Source organism: Chionomys nivalis, chromosome 24 (assembly GCF_950005125.1).
Source record: "Chionomys nivalis chromosome 24, mChiNiv1.1, whole genome shotgun sequence".
Classification (NCBI taxonomy): Eukaryota; Metazoa; Chordata; class Mammalia; order Rodentia; family Cricetidae; genus Chionomys; species Chionomys nivalis.
The window spans coordinates 7633302-7659408 of NC_080109.1; positions in this window are offsets into that span (position 1 = coordinate 7633302).

Below are 26107 nucleotides of genomic sequence, written 5' to 3' on the forward strand. Positions count from 1 at the left end.
GGTTTATTAGTCCTGAAAAGGAAAGTATGAGTACATTGTGCAAAGGTTGGCTGGAAAGGCAGATTGCACACAGGTTCAGTTTTTCAGCTCCTAGGATTTTTGATTACGCAGGGAAGGGCATAGATCTCTGAGGGTTGGACCTTTATTTGGCTCTCATAGGTGATTGATTTTTGTTGTTTGTTGGAAGGTTAACACAATCCTTGGGGCAATCTGTGACTGACCAAAGAGTATTTTTTAAAATCCAGTTACTGTGTTGCAGAGTTAACTTTCCAATGACCCAGTCATGTGCGTCTGACCCTCCCTTCCTGCCTCACTTTGACTTTGCCTGCATAGCATACTTGCTCAGTAAGCCCCATTTCCCCAAACTGTTTTGTTGGGAATTAAGTTTCCAGTGCAGGCATTTTGAAAGACATATTCAAACTGTGGCTGCAGTGACTCACTTGGTCTTTATTTGCTTTGCCGGTTCTAAAAATATAGTGTCAAGACCCATAGAGAATAGCTCAGAAAGACCTGTGTGTGTTTTTATATTCATTGTTTGATAAGGCAATGATAAGGTTTGTAACTCTATATTGAGGTTTAACAAGCTACACCTGAATGTTCCCACGTTATCAGGTAATTTTTACCTCAAGAACTTAGAACTAATTTTCTGTAGGATAACTAATTCTGAAATAGAAGGTTGAACTATTAAACATTTTTAAATTTTATTTTTAAGGAATTTTTTACTCTTTTCTACGATAGCTGTTCTAACTCATCATAGATCTTTCTTAGAAATATAGCAACATAATTTTCATTTATTTTTTTTTAAGTACATATGTTGACCAAGAGTTTTACAAAGCTGAACACAAAAGCATGAGAATGATATTATTTGTGATATACCTAAATAGGAGATTTTAAACAATCTGCTGAATTATTCTTCAATACAGGAAAAAAAAAAGAACAGTTGAAAGCTTGACATTTTGTGTTGATTCTATGCTTGTCTCAGATATGCCTGGGTGTTGATACATGACACTGCGTCCTTAGTCTTTTGGTCACCAAGTGTATTATTTATATTTGTCCCCCAGGTGTAGGTAATACCTGTAAATATTAGTGTGAGAAAATGTTTTATGACGTCCTCTTTACTTGAATCTTAAAGATAATATAGAGCCTGAAGGTGGGTCTTTATTGAAGGACAGTTGCAGGAAAGGAAAGTGTCTATGTTGTTAAAGTTGAAGAGCTACAACAAAATAAGCACATTCCAGCAACATTCATACAGGTGGCTAGTATCACCATTTATGAAACAAAGATAAATCATACTCCATAAAACCTCATCATCTTTAAATTGCAATTCTTAGAGTGCTTAGCATGGTTTTCTAAATGTTCCTTATAATATACCAAATGTTCTCAGAATGGGCTTTCTGTGGTCAGAATACCAGGAATGAATGGATCTCCCCTTGCTAAAGTTAGAAAAAGTTTTTTTGAGAACTCTAATCATGTCACAATTAAGTAACATGATGAGAATGGAAATAAAACCGATGTAAAATGCTCGAGCTTATGAAGGATTTGATTTTTGATAAACACAGAATGAAGAAAAAAGTGGGCAGCATCTCAATATGCTTTAGGTTCATGATATGATTGTCTCTTTAATGTTTCCATGTCTAATAAACATCCAGAGGAGTTGGAGGAAATACATATGTGTTTTATTTTGTATGAAAAAAAACACAACAGCAATAATGAAACAAAGACATCATGAAGACCTCCTGTCTGTAGATGTTATCAATGTAACTCTCTCTCTCTCTCTCTCTCTCTCTCTCTCTCTCTCTCTCTCTCTCTCTCTTCTTATGATGCTGTGCTAATTTTTCTATGCTGTTTTCTCTAAGCTAGAGATGACCATGGATCTTTTCCATCAGAGCAGTGGGTAGTTGCTACTCCAGAGGCCCTGGTAGTTCAGCTCTGACTATGAACATTATTGCATGGATGTTTGTGGGGACTCCACTAGTGTTGCTGCCTGTATGTTGAACACAGCATTTCTTGGTGGTACAGCTTCCTTTGAATCAACCATACAACCCCAACAAAATCATTGATTCACCAAGGTGGACGTGGAGGGAATCATTTACTGGGTATGTAGGTAGCCTATTTAGGTCAGGTAAATACTGACTTATTTGCATCTGCCCAGGGCAAGTTCTACCATATTTACATGTGTATGTATAAATATACTTACATACATATTACATATATATTTGCATATAGATGTAAATTATACAGACACATGCACAGAGACAATTAGAGGCTTAATGGGACATATTTTAATGGGCTCAATATATTTAGTAGTACAGGAGATTAGAACTGGACTCTGCTAGATTTTTAAATTCCATAATATTATTGCTATTTCTTAGGTTTGTAGTACATACTATAGTTACTTTAGGCCTCAAATTTCTCTTTTCTAAATAAGAAACTATTCTCCTGAATCCTTTGCTCTCTTAAAGAATAAATTATATAATGTTATATTAAGAGTTCCAACACAACAGCTGAAGTAAAGGGAAAAAAGCCACTGAAAATTAATCCCAAAGTATATTTACAAAGAACTATTTTTTCATCATTATAATACATATAACAATTGTTTGGTCAGAATTCTATAAAAATAAAAAGTCAGTGAAAAATATGCCTGGTGAATTGGGATGCAACAGGCAGGACTTGTGGAACAGGGAAGTATGTAGTCACTTCTTTGTTCTGTGTTTCCCATCAGAGGGTATTCCCTGGGAAGAAGACTCCATGACAGGAAAGATGACAGGTTACATGTAGCATGGCTTAGCTGTCAGGGAGACGGGAAACCTTCCCTGTGTTGAGATTGCCATCTACCAACACTTCTGGAATACTTACCTGTCTGCCAGGTACAGAGTCCAACAATGGGCTCACTATGCTTCACTTGCTACCACATTCCAGGTAAGATTACAGCTCCTTTTCCCACAGAATTTCTGGCAACACTGTGATATCTCTGACATTGTCAAAAGTGGCATTCACTGTTTTCCTAAAGCTTTTCGTGTGGTATGGGTGAGAAAGGGGCAGCAACCTTGTGTTCGTGGATTTCACTAATCATGCCACGTTTGTCTGCCAGAAACAGCTTTGTTCTTGTCAGCCAGAATTCAAATTTAGTGATTTGTGTCATCTTATTCAATTGTTCTACATACATTTAACTTAATCTTAATGTTTAACCAAATTAAATGTTACAGCAATATCACTCGCATAAATAATAGCTTTATCTCTGTGTGTCCTACTGCCCCATCTCCCCCCTTATGGCAATCCTTCCAGAAACGTGAGACTCCAATAGATGCCTTCCTATCTGTTTGGATTCAATGAGTTGCTTCCACTGGGAGATACTTTCCTATTTCATAGGCAAGTAAGCTATCATTTATCTGCTTTTACATTTGGTCTGGTCCAAAGAACCAAGCATTCATTTAAGGTCGTATCATCTTTTGCTCAGGAAGTTTTGCTAATCTTCCAGACTAATGCTGAATTCCTCTGCTTCACTGGAGACGGCAGCTTCTTCTGCGGCGCGTTCTCATTGGCACATACGTGTGTCTCTGTGGCACTTTTAGTTGGAACTCAGGAACCAACACAAGATTTGAGTAGCTCCTACTTTTATCATGGATTTGAATTTGTGTTTGTTTCTGACCTGGGGTTCTCAGATTTCCTTCCCAGTCAATGTGAAGAATCCGAGAGAACTTAAACTCAGTTGCTACATAGTAGGTGGGAAAATAAAGACCTGAGAGGAAGTTATTGAATTGACAACTTCAGCTTCAGGCTAAACGAAAGATAATTGTTCCTCATTTCTTTCCTGAATAATGAAGCTCAGACCATTTGCTTACTGTTTTCCAAAACAACCAACCTTGAAGCAATAAATACTTCGCATGTAGATAGTTACTCAGCAACAGACTTTGCAGTTTGTTTCTTTGGGTTCCTCTGATCTACAGCCAGTAGACCGAGCGTTCCCTGTGAACTGTTGCCTTCTACTTCCAACAAGGCCCTTATAGTTCTGACTCTTTTCATTCTACAGACAAGCTCCATCTGCTATCTCATGTGATGTTTATGAAGTTTGTTCCCTGGTGAATCCCCTGCCTTTGGCCAGATTCCTCAACACAAGCTCAAGAAAACCTATTGTAACTTCATGCATGCTGAGCTATAAATCTCAGATCTTTGTAACATTTTCTGAAACCCTTACCTTCCAGAGGCTTCTGGACCATTTCAGCTGAGGTCTTAAACTTTGGATTCTCTCTGTGATTTTGTTCTTTAGCTTTTTTATGTTTATTAAATGTCTTATAATTATTTTTTAAGAACATTTACATGGAATCCCTTTGTTATAGCAATCTAAATGACAGTAAGATTGTGTAGATAGAAAAATTATAAATTCCTCTACCTACTAAATTAAATCACTTTATATTTAAAAATACACTGTCTAATTATGCTATATCAAAATATGCTTGAAATATTTTGTCAAATACTGAAATGTTTTCTAATATATGTTGCATTTTACTTTTCTTTGAGTTTTGAGCATCCCAGTATCTTTTTTGATTATAGGTAATATTTTCCTTTAATCCATTCAAAATTGCCCAAAAGCAGAGTTTGGAGTTGAGTAACAATTGTTTCCAAGCCTCAGATGGGCTGAACCTTCTGCTAAGTTAGAGTCAATATTTGTTCTCCTCGTCTATATCTCACACATAATTGTAATAGGCAGCTGACTTCTAGGCCTCCATGTTTTTTTTTTATTTTCTGAGCAGGTAATGCATTTTTTTAATGTTTATATTTTATGTACTGCTTATACTAGGTTTTAACTTGTGCTGTGAATAAAAATTCTCTTATAAACAAATGTGCTACTGTGGAAGAGGTTGGGTGAGATGCCTGGAAGGAATATTCTGATATTTATTGACTTTACACATTTTCATTGTAAGATGTGGCCATTAGAGTTGCTGTATATAGCATCGAGCTTGTCATTATTCTCCTGGTTGAAGTCAAAGTTTCTGAAGAAATCATTATCTGTCCTTATGCATAATGTAACTCATCTCTCAAAATGCCTTTCTTCTGTTTTATTTTAAAAGGGAGCTTTCTTTATGTGCTTGGCTTCCTGCTGTTTGCTAGTCTGCCTAAATAAAAAAAAATGAAGCTATTATAAGTTTAATGGATAAAAGAAACTTCATTCCACCTGCTTATGGAATGCTTATGACCACTGGACATCATGTTCCTGGGTCAGGACCACACACTCAGAAGCCTGCTTATCAATGCCCCGAGTGAGATTCTGGACCCACCCATTTAAGATTCTGGTCATTCTGAAAGGCCATATTCACAACATGGATAAATCAGGTCATGTTCTTTGCAACAATCTCACTCTCTCTGGAAAAGAGTGTTTAACAAGCTACATGGTGCTGTGGCTTCACAGCATCTAAAAATTGTGTAATTTGTGGATAATATTGACAAGATAAAGAATCAAAAGTAAATAAGACTCTTGGAATATCTGTGGAGGATTATTTAGGTTAGATTAACTTAGTTGGTAACTTTTACCCATGTGCAACTCAGTATATTGTACAGAGTTCCCAGAAAGAAGAAAGCTAGCACGCCTGAGAATTAATTTCTCTCTGCTTCCTATGACTTCAATGTGAGCAGCTGCCTGGAGATCTTAGAACCATAACATCCTCCCATAATATAATGTTTGCTCAGACTATGATCTAAATTAAATCATCCCTTTCTTGATTTGTCTTTGTTGGGTATTTTGACAACACAAGACAGGCAAGATATATAATATCTTAAGAGTATTCACTGATTAGGAAAATATAAAATAGTTTTACATATAGACTATAATTGAAACAAGATGGCAAAACAGAAAGAACTGTCTTTTGGTATAAGCATTTCTTCTGCTTAAGAGTAACATCAGACCAGAAATTATGGCCCTTGTCTGTAGCTCCACAACTTGAGAATATTGGTTCCCACCATGATCTCAAAGCAAAGCAGGACTTTATCAATAGTGAGGCCATATCTCTCAAGACAAATAATTATTATAATGGCATTTCCCCTCAACGTATTCTAATTTGTAAAACATAATCACACTTAGATAGCAAGTATTTAAAATATATGTGGCTTTTGTGTTCAGTGAAAGTACTTGACTGATATGCTTACCACTTAGAGTTTATAACTTATTCAGAAAAAATCTGTGTAATTAATGTATGATTTGAGTTTTGTTGGGAGATAGAGTGGTAATCAAAGCCCTTTATTATAATCATGTCTCTTATTCTGTTAAAAATAAATAGATATTGGTAAATTGGACAGGGTGCTTTGTTTCATTTTTTTTCCTCCCTCTCTGCTCAGTAGAGTTCACTTGTGCTATTTGTCTGACAGCCTGCTTCACCGCTGACACACAGGAGGGGTGAGTCAGAGCCAACTTGGGCATTTCATTCTTTCAGAATATCTTTATGAATTTGCTTAGAGTTTTAGCATTGATATTCCTTCTCTAATTAAAATATTATCTTTCTTTTTTTATTTTTCTGAGAGTGGGTTTCTCTGTGTAGCCCTGGCTGTCTAAGAACTGATTTTATAGACCATGTTGACCTCAAACTCAGAAATGCCCCTGCCTCGTCCCTCTGAGTGCTGGAATTAAAGTCCTGAGTCAAGATACATGGCTTGATTCTTTTTTATTTTTTTAACTCTTCATACACTCATCCTAGAAGAGTCTATAAATGGAATACTTTTAGTTCCTCACTTTGGACTGCAAGCACATCAACAGCTTGGCTAAGCTATATTGTGCTCACAAGCCAATAACCCACTTTCCCGATCACAAGTCCACACTGCTGGTTTTTACTTTATGATCCTCAGTCACAATCACTGAAAATGTAGTTTTCAATGGATCTGTCTTCTTACTCTATCCAGACAGCAGGGGCAACAGAAGAAAGGATGTCTAAAGGGAGCAGCAGGCAGAAGTGACTTCACCGCCTGGCATTCTTGTCAAAAGTTTCAGGAGCAGCTCTTGACCCAGCAGCAGTGGTTGACTGCAACTTCCATGAGTGTGTTCTCTCCTGGCGCCAGCATCACTGAGAACACCTGGTGCCGTTATGCTACCCCTCCCACTCGTGGCAGCCTGGGCTCCTTTTCTAGGGGCCAATTTCAAACAAGTTTCATCATCGTAATTCCAGCATGTTCCCGTTGTTCCCCAAGGCTTAAGGCATGGGTTCCTCTTGAAGTTGTGTCTGTAGCTTACCTCGCTGCTGTCATTATGTTATTAGTTTAGCTCATTCAGTTCCTACATAGCAGGTTTTCTGTTCAATCCCTTAATTCCAAACACATAACATGATTCCTAATTTTCCTGTCAGGTCCGTCATTTACTAGTTTTAGGATTTTGAATGAGTCTATATAAATCCCCATGCCTGCTTCATCTCTAAATTGGAGACTTTACAAGCAACACAAGTAAAGATCAGTGTAAAACCAGCGATTAAAAACAAAGTACTTAGTATGGCATTATAATATGGAAATTGTTGCCAGCTAATTCTATAGCTGTTATTTCTACAGTTCAGTTTAGTAGCACAAAGACTGTTTTTATAACCAAAAAATGCATTCAACAATGCACATGTAAAAAGCTTCTCTAAACTAGAAATTGCTGTCCATAAAATTGAAGTATCAATGTTTCTGATAACAACTTCCTTTGGCTTGCCTTGCTAATTGAGTGGGAAGAGCCTATGAATTATTATTTCAATACCTCTGGGAAACAGACACAAGGAAAGAACCTTGTGAAAATCTTTCCATTTCATTTCCCCTGTTCCATATGCTCGTAAAAGAAATGTGAAGGTGTATACTGAAGGCATGAAGGATTTTAGTGCCTTTTAATACTACATGTACATGGTACGTCAAGATTAAGTTAGGATGTCCAATGTTGTTTGTTTCATTTAGAAATTTTTTCAATCCCTTAGGAATGAATTCCAATTCTTTTCATTTTTAAACATCATTAATACTGTTTGTGTTTGGCTGAAATTCTAAGGAAAGCAGGATGATTATCTAGGTAAGAACACAAATTCTCATGATTTTTGAGTATGACCATAAAATACAGATGGGGAAAAAAAACCCTCAAACACTCAACTTTGGACATCTGACTCTAGTTACAAAGTACATTTTTTTTTAATTAAAGTATATTTTTAGAAAAAAATGTCAATATGCTAAATCTTCCATGTCAGAAAATAATGCCAGGAAAGCGGGACACACGTGACTGGCAGAACAAGAAGAAATGACCCCAAATAGAGGTACCCGATTCTTTCAGAAATAAAAGAAAGAACAAAAAGAGAGGAATGGGTATGCATAAGTACTGTGACAATGTGCTAATATTTGTGGGAGGTATAATTGGGTCTTTGCTTTTAATCCTGGGTGAAATGGGATCCTCGCTGGAATCAATAGACACCTGTCTTTCATGATGACAATCAGCTGCCATGGTCATAACAGCTCTCTCTGATTTTCTCGGATTCTAGCCTTCATTTCTACTCCTTTTATTCTTTAGAATTTTCTTGTCCATTTTATCTACTTATCAAATTATTCTCTGTATTTTATTTATTTATCTATTTTGTTTGATACAGAGCCTCTCTAAATAGTCCTGGCTCTCCTGGAACTCTGCTGACCAGTCTGGTCTTGAACTCAGTCTGCCTGCCGCTGCCTTGAGAGAGCTGGGACTAAAGACATAGCGTGCCACACCCAGCTATGTTCTCTATATTTAAAAATGATTTTGTTTCATGAAATTTAATAGCATTTAAATTGCCAAAATATAAATAAACAAAGCATCATTTCTCAAGATTAACACTTTTTAAATGGCTGTGTATTTCCCAAGAACACCTAAACTCTCCAAAGGGAAAAAACTAATAAACAAAACCCAATGGGAAGAGATAGTTCCAGGGAAGTTACACATTTGAAGTGATATTTAAGATATTGCTCATTAATAATTCCCAAATTTGCCTCAGTCCATCACTCTGGAAGCCCCATTTGCAGCAATATTACTCTGAAGTTTACTCTTTTAAAAGCTTTCATACATTAAACCCAGGAAACATTAAGAGTTAAGTCTGTAAGAATAATAGGAGAAATTGTCCTGTTTCACTCTACACTGTTTTCTTGTATTTTTTAAACAAAACTCAATTCATCAATTTGAGAGAGGGCAGAACATAAAAGTAAAGGATGCTGCCATAAAAGTTGGAAATATGTCTTCAATAACAGCTTCTGGGGCCAATCTGCATAGCAAGCTCTTGGGTGTTTATCCTACATGAAAGCAAATAAATCTATTTGTGATAACTCCTAAGAGGAAATCATTTTCAGAAAAACAAATCCAGGAAAAAGCTATTGTCTCAACAAATCCAAATGACAAATGCTGTAATCTGGCAACGTTTGCAGTTTGAGGGATATAGCAGATTTTGGATTCATAAAAGTAATGGTACATTCTGTGTGGTAAAACGCACTTCATTGAAGTCTATCCTGTTGCCCTGTGATATATAGGACTATGAACAATGTATTAAGTGGAGAAAGATATTACATTATAAATGTCCATGGATCTAGTCATTCTACAAGGAAATATTGTATTGTTTAGCTTTCCCTTTTTATATTACTTTACCTGTTTCATTTTATTCAAAATGGAACATTTCTATTAATGTAGCTCAGACAATCTCAGACACCATGACCTTTGTTTGATAGCACTGCATGCCTAAACAATGTATTTAGCTTTGCATTTTTAAAGCTGTTTAGCTTTTCATGTATGTGCTTGTGTTATGCACACTCTCCAAATTCCCTTAGAAAATCTGTTGGTGGACAACTCACTAATGCTATTTCTAGTTTTATTTCATGGAATATGTATCAGGGGTTTTAATAAAGAATTCTATTGTTGATTGCAATAAAATATAGTTATAATTGTGTTAGTTTTATTTCTGCTATGTGGAAGATAATGCTGTATATTGCTTTACAATGTGGAAATTATTTAGTATATTTCTTCAGTTCTCTCTTGTGTTTATTGCTGAGATACACTACTCTGACCAGCACAGAAAAGAAGTTGATGAGCTTTGCACAGGAGTTTACCATCTGAGAATAAAAACCCGAGAGAGGCAGAGTCAAAATAGCTGTAGCAAAATAAAGATCCTGAAAGATTAAGGCAATGTTAAAAAAGAACAGTGTATTATAAACAGAACCTGAAGACAGAGGTTATAGCAGTTTGAAACTAGACAGCCTACTCAGTTGTGCTGCTAGAGAATCACTAACAATTATGTAGGTTCAGATTCTATTCCTGGTGTGGTTGTAGACAGAGCTTTTCATCATCCCTGCAATGGGCACCTCAAACCACACTGTACAGTATCAAGAGACAAACTCAAGCCTTTGAGGCATTCCCTCACTGTAACCTATCTCTCTGATTTCTATCATATTCTCCAACTCTCACACCCTTACCCCTTCATCAATCTTTTAAGTGCTCTCTCACATGAATCTACCACAATTTTCTGCTGAAGCCGAGTTCCCTGTGTCCTGACCATCAATTCTAGAATTTTCTGAGTGTGGAAATCTATTCTATATTAAATAGACTACATAGTGACCTTTGTTTCTCAGACTTTCCTGAATAGAATATACTCATGCTTGATATTCAACACCATTCCACTGCAGTTAAGGAGAAAATATAGTTATGTTGTTTAGACAAGGTTTTATTTAATACATATGTTAATAATATATTTGCTACATTAACTATCTTAAAGATACTAAATACTAAATGGTGGTTAAGTATAATTAACAATAAACCTTTAATTCTTTTTTGTTTATATTTTCTAAATTAAATATTTATATTAATTATTTGAAAATTTCATACAATGTATTTTAATTATATTCATATTACCAGCTCTTTTTTCTCTTAAACTATTTCAGATGTACCCTACTTCACTGCCACCCCAACTTCCTGTCCTCTTTATTTTGCTTTTGGTTTATAACTCAACAAGTCCAATTTGTGCTTTCTATACACTCTTTGGAATGGGACCATTCACTAGACTACATTAGATATGCCAGGTGCAGCATCATTAATTAAAACTGACTTCCTTATTGCAGAAGTCATCACCTGAAATAGACCCTCAGGAGAGTGGGTCCGGAATAGTGAGATGTTGAGGGGGAGGACTTAGGATGACAAAATAAACAAGGCATAGTTTGAGACCAGGATGTGTTATGTAAGCTGATAACTTATGACAAAAAAAGTTTGTTAAGTATATCATCTTATATATTATTTACAGGAGGGAAATGGGCAGAGTTGATAAAAGCTAATTAAACAATGGTTACAAAGAGAATACAGAATACCTCAGACAGAGCTGCCTCAAGAATGGTAAACGTTTTCTATTGTGAAGAATCAAATGCTCAGAAACAAAAATCTTAATTCCTTCAAAGCTCTGGCCTTTGCCCAGATTTTGTCCTGTCCCCAGGAAAGGACCGAATTAGTATTCCCTTACTCTTTCATTGGAGCTTTTGAGAAAACTTTGGATTGTCCTGTTTTCCAACATTCAACCCTCAACAGTTCTGCAGTCAGAGATGGAGACTCAATAGACCTTCCTAACACCTTGTGTCTTGTTTTGGTCTTTCTCAAGCTATGGCAAATACACCAGTACAGTAACCATGTCTGTGACTCCAGTTCTCCCTGATTTCTGCTCTTAATCTTTCCACCCCCTTTTCTGAAATGGTCCCTGAGCATGGAGAAAGTGTCATTGAGATGTTACATTTGGCATTGAGCACCCTGCTGAAACGTATTTGCTACACTTTGGTCAGTTGTATATTTCTGTATTAATCTCTCTCCATTTTTTAATTAAATTTCTCTGATAAAGACTGAGCTAAAAAAAGCTGTTCTAATATCTGCACAGAGAGATACAGATTTGGGAGGCAGTTTATTACAATGTCTGTTTAACCGAGTAGTAGTAGGAGGTTCACCTCAGAATCATGACTTCCTGATTTGATTTACAACAAATATATGCGTCCCTGTGTACTTTACAGGACTCATTAATGTTTATGATTGTTGACTACTTGTATCTCCCGGAAGGCTGTATGACATCTCCCAGTACCATCAAAACAAGATAAGAAGCTTCCTATTCATTGACAACTTGATGATTTTTCCATGACAGTGATAAAATATGAGGTATGTTCAGCATAGGGTCATATCATCAGTTTCTGGCAGATGTCTAAGAATAATGGAAATGTCCTCTATTTTGTAGGGGTCTCTTGGATAGTTATTGTCAACAACTCCAGGAAAGGTATTCAACAACTGGCATTAGACTTTTTAATTCCAATGCATTGTATCTGGGATGAAATAATGTACCCCCTTGCAGGATAACTGAAATTAAATTCTTTTATACAAAAGATAGGATGTAAAACACTATATTTTTACATGAACTTCTTAAACATTCTTATTGTTACTTATGTATATCCCTACCATCTACTGAGTCTCACCTTCCCATTCCTCTTTCCACACAAAGCCCTCTTTCCAAATTCTCCTTTTCTCCTTATGACATTTGTTTTCTTGCTTTCATTCCATTTAAGATCTTTCTTCTCTTTGATCAAAATAATCTGTTTCTAGTTTCCTGTATTTGACAGGTACTCTAAATTAAACACACCAATCTTAATATTCACACATGAGCGAGAACATATGACATTTGCTTTGCAGGGTCTAGGTATCATTATTCAGTACATTTTCCAACTCCGTGCTCACTTGAAATTTTTATGATTTAATTTTCATTTATAGAACATAATAAATACACACACACACACCACATTTTCATTATTCATTCACCAGTTGATGGGCACCTAGGCTGTTTTCATGACCTAGCTATGCAGAGCACATGGAGCACATGTGAACACTTACGAGCATGTGTCTTTGTAGAAGGAAGTGGAGTTCTTTGGATATATGTTCACGAATGCTATATCAAGGTAATATGGCAGAACTATTTTTATTTTCCTAAGCAAACACTGCAGTGATATCTATAGGAGATGCATTAGTTTGCACTTATTTCTATTGATGCAAACAAAGAAACAAATAAGCTTTGAAAAAGGCCATCAACCCATCATATAAAAGTCTGGAATCACTAGGAATGGATGCAACACATATAACCATATTAAAGTCTCTCTTTGGCAAATCAACATTATTACAGTAAATAGAAAAAAATAGAAGTGCCCTGAGGTCAAGATTAAGACAGAGGCATCCATATACACCTATCCTATTAAATACAGTGTTTGAAGTCCTAACTAGAGCAGGACTCCTAGCAGACAAGGAAATAAAAGGGATACAGACAGTAAAAAATAATGCTCTTCTCTGGGAGCAGGACTCTGTATGCAAAAGACCCTAAAGACTCTACTAAAATACATTTAATAATAATTTAATATATTTAGCAATGTAGGAGGTTACAAAAGTATCCCTCAAATCAGCAAAGACAAATAGACTAGTATTTAAATCAGGGAAATTATCTCACTGACAATATTGTTAACATAAGAGATATTTGAAGAAAACCTAGTCAGAGAAGTAAAAGGATTATACAGTGAGAACTTTAAAACATTGAAGAAAAAAAATTGAGGAAGACACAGAAGATTGTGAGATCTCCTGTGCACATGGGTTAGTATGATTAACATTATGAAAAAGGACATCCTATCAAAATCAATCCATAGGTCCAACACAAGCCCATTAAAATTCCAATGTAATTCATCATGGAAATTGAATAAATATTCTTAATATTAATATAGAAACTCCAAAGATAGGTTAAAAATCTCCTGAAAGTAAAGATAAAATGCTGGTGGATGTATCACTACACTGGACTTCAAGTTAATGCTTACAGAACCATAAAAACAGCCTGGTACTGGCAAAAAAACAGTTACTTTCTTCAATGGGCTGTTAAGGAGGACCCAGACATAGTTTCACGCACTCATAGCCTCCTGATTTTTGACAAAGATGCCAAGCACACAAATTGGAGAAAAGTCATTATCTTTAACAAAGGGTGATGACAAAATTGGATATCTACACGTAGAAGAATGAAATGTTTTCCTTTTCTCTCAACTTGCACCCAACCCTATTCCAAATGAATCACGAAACTCAGTGTCAGGCTTAAAGCTCTAAATCATCTACAAGAGTCGTGTCTCTATATTGCTTCAGGATTTAGGCTCAGATTAGGACTTTCTAAATAGGTACCCAGAAACTAAGACCAACAATCAACAAGCGTCGATATCCAAAATTAAAAACCTCAGTATTTCAAAAGAAATTGATAATGACTAAAGAAGCAACCTAGAAAATGGAAAATATATTAAAAATTAAAATTATGTGAACTGGACATGATTAACTCCTCTAATTATAATTAGCTTTGCCTGAAGTTCTGTAATATTGCTGCAGAGGGACTCTTTGTTCTTGTCTTCTTGAACAAATTTAGACAAGAGACACAGTTTAAGCAGAAGTGTATTTAGCAAAGCAAAGCAAAGCAAATATTCCTCAAAGAGGTTGAACAGGACTTTCCCAAAGGAGGGCAGCAACCCAATGTGTTCTGTATTGGGGATTTTAAAGGACTTCTTATATTAATGTAAGGCTCTCTCTTAGTTTTTGAACTAACTTGCTAAAATATTCTGCCAAGTCCAAAAGTCTTATGTATTTCTAAAAGAAGACTATTTTAAATGTTTCTACCATTTTAAATAACATTTTCTATAAGTGACTCTAGTCATTCTCTATAATGAACCCCGTTTTTATTATTTCTTATACTATTTTGTTAAGTCTTTATAACAACACACACATACATGCATGCATGGAATGAGTATTACATTCCCAAATATGTTTGGCCAGTTCTTCCTTTAGGGTATTACTTTTATGATCCAAAAAAAAAAAAAAAATCAAAACTAAAATGTCTAAAATGTAAACAAGATTTTAACAAAATAAAGATGACTTGAAGATGCAGATCCTTAGGACACACATGAGTAAATATCCTGATTCCTTAACCTTTGTGTACTGTAGAAACATCAGTGTAAAGCTTAAAGATGTTTAGTCACAAAGTGGCATTCCGGCCATCTGTAGAAACACGATATGGGTGTGGCTTTCTTGCTTTCCTCATATCTAACTACTTTGGAAGACTTCTCTTGTTCTCATAACTGATTTTATGACTATCTTTGAAAACAACTTGAAGCCCTAGGGTTAGGACATTTTGTTGCTTTTAAGTTGAAGCTTACATGAAAGACTGGGGTTGGGCGTTTTTCAGTTAAATTATTGGGCTGCACAAATAATAAATAGGATTTAGGATACCTTTAGAAACCCAATCTTCCAAATCTAACATTCATGTATGTCTTCAACACAGTAGTGTGTCTTTGTAAAATACAATACAGATTAGTGATACACTGAAGTGTATTAGTAATACACTAACATCAGTGGTATTGCCAACATCAGCATTGGTCTTGAAATACCAGAGGAAAGAACATACCTTGAGAGGAAGCTCTGTGAAATGAATCAGTTCAAACCCTGAACTCTCTTCCTCTCGTGCACATTTTCCTTTTTCTCATCTAACCTGATGCTTTCATGGCTCTGTATGGAGAGGTGGTAATAGGAAGATTCATTGGAATATGTAAAAATTCTTCTGTAAACAAGCAAATGTTGGTCACTTTTCTCTATTAGAGTAAACTGATGCTAAGTAATGCATAATAATTTTAATCTGTGACCAAATTATAGGAATCTATTTTATATGAGCAAATTAAACTTATTCCTGGGTGAAGTATATTGCTATGAGAGTTCCCACATTTCACGAAGATAATGACTTAAATCCTTATTTGCCTTTTCTCCTGCTTTCCTACTGCACCACGTAGACATTCTAAAATGAACCTTATTCATTTAGCAGTTTAAACTACGACCTGAGTTTTCTCGCCGGTCTCCTCATCTGTGCTCTGCGGTTCTGCTCATTTCTCTTCCAGTTGTTGCCCTCAAAGCTCTTCCCAAGAGGCCCCTATAACCCTGACACGCTCACTTGCTCAATCCGGTTTTCCTCTGGTTATCTGACCCTTCTCGCTGCACTTCATTTATGAGGAGGGTCACCTGAGAAGGGCTTTGTCTCTCTGAGCTCAGAATCCCACTTAATGAGCATTGCCACTATTGTTGAAAGCTACTTTACATTCTTCAAAAAGTAAAAAAAAAAGCTCTAAAGTTTCAAAAGTTTCACTGTTCATAAATTTGGGCTTGTGGAATATCCTCTGAAATATTTGTGGTGCAAAGAACTCAAGAAATTAGACCGTAAAAGGTTAATCAATCCAATTATAAAATGGGGCACTGAGCTGAACAGAGACTTTTCAACAGAAGAAGTTCAAATGGCCAAAAGACACTTAAGATCGTGCTCAACTTCCTTAGCAATCAGGGAAATGCAAATCAAGACAACATTAAGATACCATCTTACACCGGTCAGAATGGCTAAAATCAAAAACACCAATGATAGCCTCTGCTGGAGAGGTTGTGAAGAAAGGGGCACTCTCATCCATTGCTGGTGGGAATGCAAACTTGTGCAACCACTTTGGAAAGCAGTGTGGCGGTTTCTCAGGAAAGTCGGGTTCAACCTACCTCTCGACCCAGCAATACCACTATTGGGAATATACCCAAGAGATGCCCAAACATACAACAAAAGTATATGCTCAACTATGTTCATAGCAGCATTGTTTGTAATAGCCAGAACCTGGAAACAACCTAGATGTCCTTCAATGGAAGAATGGATGAAGAAAGTATGGAATATATACATATTAGAGTACTACTCAGCAGTAAAAAACAATGACTTCTTGAATTTTGCATACAAATGGATGGAAATTGAAAACACTATCCTGAGTGAGGTAAGCCAGACCCAAAAAGAGGAACATGGGATGTACTCACTCATATTTGGTTTCTAGCCATAAATAAAGGACATTGAGACTATAATTCGTGATTCTAGAGAAGCTAAATAAGAAGGTGAACCCAAAGAAAAACATATAAGCATCCCCCTGAATATTAACCTTCATCAGGCGATGAAAGAAGACAGAGACAGAGACCAACATTGGAACACTGGACTGAAGTCTCACGATCCAAAGGAGGAACAGAAGGAGAGTGAGCACGAGCAAGGAACTCAGGACTGCGAGGGGTGCACCCACACACTGAGGCAATGGGGATGTTCTATCGGGAACTCACCAAGGCCAGCTGGCCGGGGTCTGAAAAAGCATGGGACAAAACCGGTCTCGCTGAACATAATGGACAATGAGGACTACTGAGAACTGAAGAACAATGGCAATGGGTTCTTGATCCTATTGCACGTAATGGCTTTGTGGGAGCCCAGGTAGTTTGGATGCTCACCTTAATAGACCTGGATGGAGGTGGGTGGTCCTTGGACCTCCCACAGGGCAGAGAAACCTGCTTGCTCTTTGGGCTGAGGAGGAAGGAAGACTTGATTGGGGGAGGGGGAGGGAATGGGAGGTGGTGGCGGGGAAGAGGCAGAAATCTTTAATAATTAAATAAATTAATTAATAAAAAAAATATATTTGTGGTGATCGATGGTGGAAGTCTGGAGAATCGCAGCTTCTCTGACCTGAAGTTTAAACAGGTGCTGTCAGGGAAGTCATGGAGGGACAGCTCAGGGACAAAGCAACAATGAAGTCCTAACTTGCCCGTGTTGGTGTTTCACACCCCTATGATTTTTTGATATCTATGAGGTCTTAGAGTTCAAGTCTGTGGTGGGATAAATGAAATAGTGGGAAGGCAGGGAGCTCATTCTTTGTCAGGCAAGGACCTAGACAGGCACGGGATCCGCACTAGCATCCATCATGAGCCCAGACAGGATTAGATTCCTCACTAGGACCTCATAGTGATGACGCCCTGTCTTGAATATCGCAGTCAACAGAACTCTGAGAAAACAAAATTCTGTGATTGTGATGCATTCTACCATGAGGCACACAGACTATTACATGTTTTTCCCAGGGGAAAAACTCCCTTTTCTTCCTATTATCCGAAGTAAACTCTTGTTTTAACATCTGACTGTAAATATGCTTTCTTCCTGGAAGGATTATTTTTTAAAAACTTTCTTGCAACTTTTTTACTTCAGGACATTGTTCGTGCGACATTTCCTCTGTAAATTCCATTTTTCCTTTTCTGTTGCCCCATCTGCAACTCGGGCCAATTATTTTTCTGACTCCTTACTCAACCCTAGATTCATTATGTTCCATATTTTTCATAAAACACATCACTTACTAATGTTTATTATTGAATGAAAAAAAAGAAATAAAAGGGAAAGGGTGTGGCTGTTCCTAGGTACTGGAGAGGAGAAAATTTATTGTAGATAAAAAGGAGAGCATAGCCAAAGGCAGGGACATCTGGGAGAGTCCAGAGTAGACATCAACAGACTGAACTGTCATGTGAGGAGGATGGATGGTAAGGGAGAGGGGAGAGAGTGGAACCAGGTGAGCATCCAGGAGGTCCAAAGGAGAGTAGACTAGGTAACCAAAATGGTTGGATTGTATAAGGCAAAGCACCTGGGGGAAGGGCAGCCTAGTCCCTGTGCTGAAGAATTCAGGAGGGGCAGGGTATGTTGGCCAGGAGAGCATTGTAACAGGTAGGGACTGGGGAACTGTAAGGAGACTCTGGCAACCAGGTCTGCTTTTATATGCTCAGCCAACTATTCCAGGTTTGAAACCTAACAATTACTAAAAGCATTACATGGCCACTAGCTAAAGACTCCCTCACAGGTCAGCTCTTCCTTGCATTGTTTCTTCTTTCCTGATTCATCACAGACACCTAGAAGAAAACCATTTCTTTTTTTTTTTTTTTAGTAATTAAGTAGTGGTTTCTAGGTTAAGTTTTCTTGAGTTGAGAACTCTTTTCTTATGATAACTATTGATTATTGGAAAGATTTATAACTTTTATTTCATTATCTTTTTCTCTTTCCTTTTTTTTTGATTTTTCATGGTTTTTTATAATCAAATGCAAAAGTCTGGTTCATTTTAGGTTCTTCACTGCTGAAGCAGGGGTAAGGAATGCTGTTTGGGGTCTGTTGTCTGTGATGACCAGGTGGTAAAGATACCTTCCACAGTGAACTTTGAACTTCACATTATCCTGGTTCTTCTTGATCTTGACAGATTTGTGTGTGTTAGTATGTGCATGTGTGAGTGTATTTGAGTGTGTGTGCATGCGTGTATAAATTTAGAGTTATCACAAATCACTTATGTTACAATTAGTACTATCTGTGATATATCTATGATACAACAAAACTTATCCAGTAGTTTAGAATCTTTCAGTTTTCAATACCAGATACAAATTTTCTCTTTTCATTCTTAAGCAAAGAGAAAGTTTTTTGTTTTTTTTTTTTTTTTTTTTTGGCGCAACACTGTGTTACAATGACTTCTCAAAGACGTTCTTTAACTTATGTGCATGCTACTCAATTTGTGTTCTTTAATTTATAAACATTATCCTTTTTGCTTTGTGTGTATGTGTGTGTGTGTGTGTGTGTGTAAGGATTTTTTTTCTAAAACTTCCATAAATGTTTTACATAGAACTTTTGATTTCTTTTTATATATTGTAAAATGTTTTCTGTCAAGTAAGTCAATGCACGTAAAATAACTGAAAATAAGTTCAGATCATGTCTACTTACTCCCCTTTTAATAGTACTCCTAACACACTATACGTTGCTCTGTTTTGTCTGCTTTTGAGAATCCTAGCCTACTACACGACTTGCCAACTATCAGTACATTTCACTCCTTTCATTTCCATCCTTTTGTAAAGGCTCACTTTTTCTAAAGCCGTCTTTTTATTCCATTATGGAAATGGGTTTAAAAGGTTTTAGTTGCATGTGTATTTTGTTGTGGTCTCAAGTCCCTTCCTGAGTGTGAATTAGGGATTTAGAGAAGAATGCAAGCACGGGAAATACAGAGAATGGGACCAGCATGCTTCGGAAGCCTGTCTCCTAAAGGGCTTGGTTTACATTAAGGGAAAAAAAAGAAAAAGCAGGATAGATAATAGAATCCTGAGAGATTATCTGTTTTGTTCTTTGCCTTCAGACAGTCCGCTATCCACATTTTGCACGACAGATATATTTTCACAATCACTCAAAAGATAATATCCATGGTTCTCTGCAAACTCACACAACCTGTTAGGATGCTGCACAGCTGTTGTTCCCTCATCCTCCTGGATATAATGAGTCTCTTGGATGCTTTCTGTTTCTTACAAAGGTTCACATGAAGAAATCAAATAATCTTCCAAACTCAAATATTTCAATGAGTTTGTTATTTTACTCACTTAAAATGTAAAAGACAGTCTAATTCAACTAACATATAGTATAAGCAAATTTTTTGTGAAGAATGAGAGATTCTGTCTGTTTCTGACATTTGAAGCCTTGATGTTTGAAATATAAATATATAGTCTCTCTTAAAGTAGCAAATATTACACTTGTGCATATTATATAACATATGCTAACTACCATATTAGTTTGGTATAAAGAGTAAAAGAATGGAGACATGTAAAAATATTGAGAAACCCACAGATATACTTCAGTTGTGAGGCCTCTCTTTTCTCCCATTTTTATGGGTCACACTGAGTTTTGTTTGTGTAGCTATTATTGCATCTGGAGATTTATGTCGTCTGTTTTGCTTTGTTTTTCATAACTCTGTCAATTTCCTACAGAAATTTGAAGTTAATATTCATGTTTGGTTCTATTTGCAATGGATAACTCAAAGTAAAATGTTAAGGTCTAGTTTATCATTTGTGATTATGTCTGCTTCAAGTATGAAAACCCGGCATATTACACTCTAGACTAGAGAGTAATGAGATGACCTGTGCTTCAAATACAGGTCAAGCATATCACAAATGCGTCAGTTTAGGAAGCAGGGACCATCATGCTTCCTAAAGGACAAGAATATCTGCTATTCATGTTTAAACATTTTGAGCCACTCACTGCCCACATTTTAAATATGTTAACTGTAGGAGCCAGCCCTGATGAGCTAAATAGAAACAGACCACCCAAAGGAAGTTCTTTGCTTCCAACCATTATCACCTGCCAGTGTAGGACTCAGCCATCAATAAGTTTAGTGAGGCCTGAGTCTCAGTAGTTTACCCTGTTCCAGGAAGAACCACAAACTAAGATTACCTGAACACCGCCCAAGAACAAACAATCTAAAGGAAATGCCTAATGTTCCATCCATTGTAGATAGGATCACCTGCCAGCACACACTCACCAGGACACCCCCAGACAAATGTCAGCCAATCAGGGGTCCTGAACCTTAGAAACCCGTCACCTCCACCTTTACTACTATAAAAAACCCAACTCTAACTGAGCTTGGGGCACTGAGTTTATTCCAATATGTTGGACATGCAGACAGACTGAGTTTGCAAACTTGCATAAAATAAAGGCTCTTTGCTTTTATATACAGGACTTGGCCTCCCTGTTGGTTTTCGGGGAACTTTGCGAATCTGGGCATAACATTAACCTATTGTTTTAAAGTTGTAGCCAAGTTTTGTCTGAATATTGCTCAGATTAGATCAAAGATCATTTATCCAACGGTGTAAAATAGAGTTAGATATAATGAAAAGAAGCACATTAATGTCTAAAATATTTAGATAAACTTCAATGCTTACCGTTATTAGAAGACGTGTTTAACTCAGCAGACTTTAACATTATTAAAAATACCATTATGTGAAGAAAGTTTGTGAGATGAAGAATTAAACCAATCCTTCTTAGAGAAAGGGGAAAAAGATTTAAGGCTTAGGGTGTTCATAAAGTTACAAGATTCACAAAGAAATTTTTCAGTCCATCAGTAAGCAATTGCTGAGGAGACTAGACCATATTCAGTGGTTCTGATTGCATGCTGTGTTGTTAGTTTCAGTGATGCAGCTTTTGTGAGTCTCCATTTATCTTGGAATGAGATTTTCAGAGACATAGCCGCCTTTAAGCGGTCCATGCCGCTGTGAGTAACCCCTCTAAACCATGACTTCACTAGATTAGTTTTGGGGGGAATCATTTCCTTAGACTGTTGTCAGGACTTTATTTTTATTTTAATAATGTTTTATGGTTTGAAAGTTTCATACATTTATATAACATATATTGATCTCCATCTATTACCACTTCCTTCCAAGTCCCCTAGTACCTGTTATCCCACCTCCCTCCCAACATTATGTCCCATTTTATTATTATTATTAATTATATCTGGAGCCCAATTATTATTATCCTTAAATTCCTGTGTGTGTGTGAGGATCCGTTGGTATATGAGCAACTTTCCATACATCATAGTCTCAAAGAAGATTAGCTTTCCTTCTTCAGCAGTCATCAATTGCCACTGGTTCCTTTTACCTTGGAATTTAGGCTAAGGTTGGAATCTCTTTGTCCCCTTCCAGTTTAAGCTGGAACTTTGACTGGCTTTATTTGATGCAGGTCTTGTGCAGGTAACCACAGCGACTCTAAGTTAATTCCTGCCAGATATATCATGTCCTGAGGCCGGTGTTTCACAGATGTCCCGTATTGCTTCTCTACCATCTCTGTGACCTCTGCAGGCATGACCTAAACGTGACTGAACATTCGCTGTTATTTACGTCAGCATTTTGACAAGTTGTAATTCTCTATATTAACAAATATTTATGGTAAAATGAAGCCTCTCTGACTGATGCTGAGTGTATCAAAAACCGATGAATATAATCATAACTATTTAGAATGCAATTTGGCAGCAAGTTCAATTACAAAAACAACGACAGTAGATTTCTTGCTCATCAAGGACCTCTGAGGTTTAATCATAGGGTTTTGACATAGTTTATAGGACTAGACTTAAAAGGTATCCTATAGAACTGGCATCACATTGACTTAGAAAGTGGTTGGTTTTCCTGAAACCATACCACTATTGTATCAATGAGCACATTTGCCAGCCAATCAGTATTGGTTCATGCAGGATCCAGCACTGGATGTGACCATTAATATTATTATCCATTATCAGTCTGAAAAGCACCTTCCAACACTATGTAATCTATCCAGAGTAAGTTTACAATTGATTTCCCTATGTAATATTTCCAAAGTAAATAATGTTTTAGGCAATATGGTGCTACCATGCAGTTATGGTGGGAAACCAAAAGTAGTGGCAAAGGCTTTTGTTATTTTGGTGCCTCTGACAACTTCCTGATCAAAAACTCCTGAGGAGGAACTGTGTGTGAGGCTCTGAGATTTGCACTTAATAACATGTCTTCTGGGAGTGCCATCATTCACCTAGGCAGGATGCTTCTGTTCAAACTATGTGTCTCTCTCTGTCTCTGTCTCTCTCTGTGTTATGATATGCTGCACAAGTTGGGACCACAGATCTCATGGCAGGGTACAAACACTCCATCAGACAGACATGGGAAGGAAGTTTATTGGGAAAGGGAACTGAGTGAGGGGAGAGAAAAGAGAGAAAGACAGAGAAAGACAGAAAAAAACAGAGAAACAGACAAAGACATAAACCTGCCTTCTCAGAGAAGGCAGAAAGAGCAGGCATGGGCAGAGATTATCTCTTATATGGACCTTTTGTACCTGCATACAGACTTGGTAGTGACTTAGCAGTCATAGGACCCTGGGTGTATCCTGTCAGGTGACAGAGGCCAGCGTAATGTCTGAAGCCAGACTGTGTCCCTTTCTCTCTTGGTCTCTCTCTGTGTTTATAAACCAGTAGATTTCCATGAGTTTTCTTCAAGTCACCCCACCTTTTCCTCTTTCAAATCCCAGGCTTCTCACTTAAATCTTCAATCCTCAGAATTCTACTCACATTTCATGTCAAAAGCAGTCCTCTATCATTCTAACTGATTTTTTTTTTCGAGACAGGGTTTCTCTGTAGCTTTTTGGTTCCTGTCCTGGAACTAGCTCTTGTAGACCAGGCTGGCCTTGAACTCACAGAGATCCGCCTGCCTCTGCCTCCCGAGTGCTGGGATTAAAGGTATGCGCCACCACAGCCTGGCTTGAATTTTGACTTTGATTGGATGATTATTGTTTCCTGAAGCATGATTAATAAAAACTGAGGGACTCCAAATAAGAACATAGGTACACACTCCTGGTGGGTAAACATGCATATACATATATACACTTAATAAACAAAATGTATTTAAGATGAATACAATTTTGATACACAAATACACAAGTTCAAATTTGTTTTTCAAATTGAGCTACAAATAAGTCTTAGGTACTTATCACTAATACAATTTTACAAAACACATCTTCTCTATTCCTTCGTTTCTTCTTTTGTAAGAGTACTTTAACCATAGCGCAATCTCTCCTAGGATTTTTTTAAAATCAGCTTGTTTAATGCACACTCTTTTTAGGCAGAACATCATTTAATGTAATAAGGACACAGTAAGTGTATAACAAAGATGTATCAGCTTCTTTCTCGTTCTATACCTAATAATCTGAAATTTGACAGCTGATGACATGATTAAATTCTGTCACATATGCAAGATTGGAAAATCTGAAATGAGATGAGCCTGCATTCCCTCTAGATGCTCTAGGCAAAAATCTTCATGTGTCATTCTCAGACAGTGCTACCCAGCATTCTCTGCTTCTAGCCATATCACTGAATCTCTAGACTCATACCATTTCCCTCTTTTGGACCTCTGGAAACATCTTTCTCTGCCCCTGTCTTATTAAAATATTTTTCATAGTATTTAGTGTTCACAGAAATATCCTAACATGTGTGTTTTTCATCTCAAGCTTCTTAATTATTTATGCAGTGGCATATAGATTCAAAATATAAAAAGTACTATTCTTTTATTCTGGAGGATAGGGCTTGACACATTTTTTTTTAAACCTTATAGGGACAGCAAAAGTTGCATCCCAATACTTGGTTTTTAAAATAGCTTCCTGTTGTTGGCTATGTGTTCTTTATCCCATTATTTCTCAATTATAGCCATTGCAGGGCTGACCTCTATAGACTGGGGATGTTTAGGTACACATTGGTACCACTCCACACTGCAGTGGCATTCTCTTCATAGAGCCAGACTAGTATTAGCTCAATCACTGCCAAGTAGCAGGCTTTAACTGTCCTTTTAAAGGAGCACAAACAGCAATTGCATAGGATCCTTGTGTCCAAACAAGATGGACACTGCTGATTAAAGTTGTCCCAACTGGAATCTTTATAGTTGATAACTTAAACACAAGAGAGCAAATCTGGCCTCCAATTGCAGCATTACAGAGAAAAGAAGGAGTAGCTGGGATTACCATTTCAAGAGCAGCCTGCTGACTGAGACCTGGTCTCACACTTCTTAGTAATTTAAAAGAGAACAGGACTAGAACTTAGTGACAGAGCCCAGACACCAGCCACAGGGGTCAAGTCCTCTACAAGGCAGTGTGATAAAAGATAAATAAACACCATAGAAAGATGTGTGAATCATCACTTGAGAAACACCCACTTTATTTGTACTTTGACATTAATACTTCCGAAATTATATACCATTCATGGGTAAGGTTTCATCAAATTAGAAATAATTTCATTTTACTTCAGGAATATCTTAGACATGGTAATTTCCTGGTTTTGTACCTGTCATCATATACCATGTGTCTATTCCAATCATTTCTGTACAAACAAGTACATTAAATCAACAACACAATTTATCAGAGCACAAGACGTGATTGTCACAATCTTTCTGTAGATTGCACCTTTTCATTTGATATTAATATCATGAAGAATTTTCTTACTGTTAATGAATTTATTCAATGCACATTACATTGCACTGAAATTTTCCTAAGTAAGTGCAGACTTCCAGAAATTTATTTATTTATTTATTTATTTATTTATTTATTTATTTATTTATTTTTTGCTGCACCTGAGATAAAGTTGGAACTGAGATCAATGACAGACTATTCTGTAGAGCAGAAATTCTGGAGATAGACATCCTGGGTTCACACTCTAACCTTAATTAATAATTATATCACTGTGGCTCTGCAATATCCTTCTGATACCTTTGGAATATCTAACATTGTTTCACATTTCACATTTCTTTCTGTATTAGTAGAAAAAAAAATCTATGGTTTCTAGTCAGTTTTCCTCTTAAACTAGCAAGGGCAAAATTAGACATAAACTGTGAAACACTGTATGACAGTAATCACCATGCCACTTTGAACATATTTTATGCTTATAGTTTAAAGCCCTCATTAATTGGTCTTTC